Source organism: Pseudophryne corroboree, chromosome 2, assembly GCF_028390025.1.
Source record: "Pseudophryne corroboree isolate aPseCor3 chromosome 2, aPseCor3.hap2, whole genome shotgun sequence".
Classification (NCBI taxonomy): Eukaryota; Metazoa; Chordata; class Amphibia; order Anura; family Myobatrachidae; genus Pseudophryne; species Pseudophryne corroboree.
The window spans coordinates 485,283,902-485,288,592 of NC_086445.1; the positions used below are offsets into that span (position 1 = coordinate 485,283,902).

The 4,691-nt window shown below is 41.5% G+C and overlaps 1 pseudogene; it reads right to left on the minus strand.

Moving 5' to 3' along the window:
* Positions 1-3,912: 3,912 nt before the first annotated feature.
* Positions 3,913-4,031, minus strand: LOC135054330 (5S ribosomal RNA; annotated as a pseudogene).
* Between the last annotated feature and the right edge of the window lie 660 nt (positions 4,032-4,691).

Consider the following 4,691-nt stretch of genomic DNA (forward strand, 5'->3'; position numbering starts at 1 on the left):
TAAGTCCTGGGCTACTCAGAGATTGCACAAGATCTGTTAGTACAGCTCTGCTACACATGCGTTCGCGCACTTGTAAAGCGAAAATACACTCGCCTATGGGCGGCGACTATCTGTTTGCAGTATGGCAAAAAAACCCTAGTGAGCGATCAGGTCTGAATTAGCCCAATGTGCACTGCAGGAGGGGCAGATATAACATTTGCAGAGAGAGTTAGATTTGGGTGGGTTATATTGTTTCTGTGCAGGGTAAATACTGTCTGCTTTTTTTTTACACTGCAATTTAGATTTCAGTTTGAACACACCCCACCCAAATCTAACTCTCTCTGCACATGTTATATCTGCCCCCCCTGCAGTGCACATAGGGGGTCATTCCGAGTTGATTGCTCGCTGCCGATTTTCGCAGTGATCAGGTGAAAAAATGGCATTTATGCGCATGCATATGAGCCGCAATGCGCACGCGCGACGTACGGGTACAAAGCTTTTTGTGGCTGTGCTCAGGTTCTAGCGAAGTTTTCCTTTGCACTGACGGCCGCAAGAAGATTGACTGGTGTCAACTGGCCATTTTCAGGGAGTGTTTGTAAAAACGCAGGCGGGAGTATGACGTCAAATCCGGACACGAATAGGCTGCAGTGATCGCAAACACTGAGTAGGTTCAGAGCTACTCTGAAACTGCACAAACTATTTTTGCAGAGATCGGCTGCACATGCATTCGCACTTCTGCTAAGCTAATATACACTCCCCAGTGGGCGGCGGCATCGCGTTTACACGGCTGCTAAAAACTGCTAGAGAGCGATCAACTCCTAATGACCGCCATGGTTTTGTGCATTTGCTAACAAAATTGCTGCTGCAATCAGATCTGTATTAGGCCCTGTACTTTATTGAAAAGCCTTTTTTCATATACCACCTGCATACTAGGTAAGTGCAATCCAATCACTTTACCTGCTGACTTGACAATCCTTTCAAGAGACTTGCGCATCACTGTTGTGCAATTGCCAAACCGCACAACAATCCCATAAGTTAGAAAACTTTCAACAATACAAGAATAAAAATTCACTAAAATTTCCAATTTGTTTGGAACAGCACCTTGCAACCAATAGTGGTGCTTCAGTGCTGCCGGGAGCATCCAAATAATGTTCGGAGCAGCACCCTCACGTGATGTCACGGGTTCGGGAGCGGGACCAGCACAGGATGGCAGTGAGCTCTGCTCTCCACTGGTTTTAGCATTGATAAATAGATTCTATGCTTATCCTGTTATGTTTTATTTTATGTATTATACTTCATTTGTAATTATTATTGTATTTAAGACCCTTGACAGGGGTGTAGCCAGAACTTTGTGGGCCCCATAGCATCATTTTGAAGGGGTCCCTGTCCCAATGCTTCTGGAGAGACACTTCTCTGTAGCAGTTGTTAATTGTATGCCCTATAATAGTGCCCTAGTTCATTTTCTGAACCATAGTAGAGCCTTATTTAATGTTATGCCCCATAGTAGTGCCCTAGTTTCTTTTATGAATCGCAGTAGTGCTTAAGTTCACCCTATGTCACATTTCAGAGATGCCAGTACCCACTTTGCCGCACAGTACCCCCAATTCACATTATGATATATATCCCCATTCATATTGTGCTCCATTACAGTGCCCTGGATCATATTATATTCATATTATATAATATTAAAATGCCCTCCAGTTCATTTTATAGCATACTACAATGAGCAGGTCCAGGGGCATACCTAGATATATTGCAGGCCCCAAGGAAAAAGTTTGATAGGACCCCTACGTACAACCTAATGGCGAAACGTGTATATAACACATGTAACTTTGACAGGGAAGGTGGGCCCCTCTCAGCTCTGGGCCCTTTAACAGCTGCACTGCTTGCACCTATGGTGGTAGTTACGCCCTTGACCCTTGACATTTCTGCCTTGCTAGACCATTGTAATAATAAAAAATAGCTTTAGACTGTCAATTTAGTTTATATAGCATCCTGCCTAGATCAGGACATCAGCAAGAAGAAAATGTATTTATTATGCATGATAGAAAAATATCTATTGCCAGGATCTGCTTTGATCTGAACTCTGTGTTGCTGGACTATTGTATGACTTTTTGATCAGATGCGAGTTTCCTGTCCTTTCACATATACATAATGTGTTGCACAGTTAATATCCGATCTGTCCTATACAGTATGGTGAGCACTTTAAGACACACACTCACATGACATATGTAAAATTTAGAGATGTGCGGCGGCACTTTTCGTGTTTTGTGTCTTGGTTTTAGTTCTAATTCCCTGCTCGTGTTTTGGTTTTGGATTGGTTTTGCTAAAACCACCCTTTTGAGTTTTGGTTTTGGATCTGGATGATTTTTGAAAAAATACATAAAAACAGCTAAAATCACAAAATTTTGGTGTAATTTCGATCCTACGGTATTAATAACCTCAATAACATTAATTTTCATTCATTTCCAGTCTATTCTGAACAGCTCACACCTCATAATATTGTTTTTAGGCCAAAAGGTTGCACCGAGGTGGCTGTATGACTAAGCTAAGCGACACAAGTGTGTGGCACAAACACCTGGCCCATCTAGGAGTGACACTGCAGTGGCAGACAGGATGGCACTTAAAAAAACTAGTACCCAAACAGCACATCATGTAAATAAGTAAAGGAGATGCAATGAGGTAGCTGTATGACTAAGCTAAGCGACACAAGTGTGCGGCAAAACACCTGGCCCATCTAGGAGTGGCACTGCAGTGGCAGACAGGATGGCACTTAAAAAAACAAGGCCCCAAACAGCACATGATGCAAAGAAAAAAAAAAGGTGCAAGATGGAATTGTCCTTGGGCCCTCCCACCCACCCTTATGTTGTATAAACAGGACATGCACACTTTAACAAGCCAAGCATTTCAGCGACAGGGTCTGCCACACAACTGTGGCTGAAATTACTGGTTTGTTTGGGCCCCCACCAAAAAAGAAGCAATCAATCTCTCCTTGCACAAAGTGGCTCTACAGAGGCAAGATGTCGACCTCATCCTCATCCCTTTCACAGAGTATTAATTCGTCCATACTGGAATCCACCATCACAGGTCCCTGTGTACTTTCTGGAGGCAATTGCAGGTAAAGGTCTTCCCAGAGGAATTTATAATTCATTTTGATGAACATCATCTTCTCCACATTTTGTGGAAGTAACCTCCTGCGCCGATCGCTGACAAGGTTACCGGTTGAGAAGAAAGAAGGGACGACCCGGCACTGGTCTCTATGTCAAAGGTCAAATTGGATAAACCAAAAATCGGACAATAAAGATTAGTTGGATAGATTATCAAATCTATGTCCAGTTTGGTGGTGCGCCCAGAGCCAGAAAGAGCATATGTCAAAAGTGGAAGAGGAAAATAAGGCTCTTGTGTGGGCGCACTCTTAATTAATTGAAATAAATTTCATTAGTTTTTAATAGTTCATGAAAGGTGATAAAATATTACTTTTATTAGATATACATTAAGAGGAATTTCTCGTTATTACCCATTGGAGAACGTGGCATCCAAAAAATGGATGTGGTTAAAATAAGTATTAAATTGAAAAATAAGGGAATGTTCTGGTCCTGTCTCACAGAATGTGATAGGAAACGCTGTAGACACTTTTTCTACACCCTTTTCAGCCCGACCAGTACAGAGAATCTGTATTGATAAGACCAACATGTGGTCAATTGTCAATTGTATCAGTGTTGGACAGGTCCGGCGGTAGATGGTGAGACATTAACCACTTGCTACCGGTCACCAACCAAATGCACAGGTATAATATATTTATAAAGGACTCAGAGGGTCAAGAGCATTTATATTGTCAAAATATGCAATCATTGGATGAAGATATGGTAAGAAGGATAGAAACAAGTGGTGATACTGCTGTTGGCGTCAGATAGCGCACATCATAAAGATGTAAATCTACTACACTGGGTATTCCCTGTGAGTCTCCTCCTCAGGTACTGACCCAGCCCAACACTGTTTAGCTTCCAAGATCGGACGAGATCGGGCACTGGCAGTGAGGTATGGTAGTAGACAGATGGATAGGTTGGACGCCAATGAGAGTGCACCTATATAAAGAAATGTGACAATTAGTCAGAAAAGATGTGGATCTGCTTTCTACGTTAGGCTGGATGCAACAAATCCCACACTGGTGGTATTGTGCACCCTGGATCGCAGATGAGAGTCCACAGAAATAAGAGCAGAACGAGAATAGAATACGTCAACAATTATATGCAATATGTCCTGGTGGCAAGCATTTACTGACAACAAGCACATGTACAAACATAATTCATGCTGAGTATAAACATTGGTGATACTGTGAAAAATTTCTGAGCCAAAAAATGAGGAAACCAAAAATTTAAATATATAAATATATATACGCTGATATGAGGACTAAATGTCAGATCACTGGAATGACTCAATGTGACTCAGGATAGTGAATTTCACAATATTCTTTGGTTATAGGAAAAAGCCAATAATGCTGAAAAATAACCCCCTGGCTGTTAAATGCATACAAGCAATTCACCTTACACAAAGAAAATAATAAGCATATATGTCACAGTATAATAGACAGTATCTTATTCCATTTATCAGTAAGCAGGAATATGCTGGTAGCAATAGATAACCTATAAGATTACTATCATGAATTGTCGTTTGTTAAATGCTCAAAGTGCCCACACAGGCACTGCAAAATT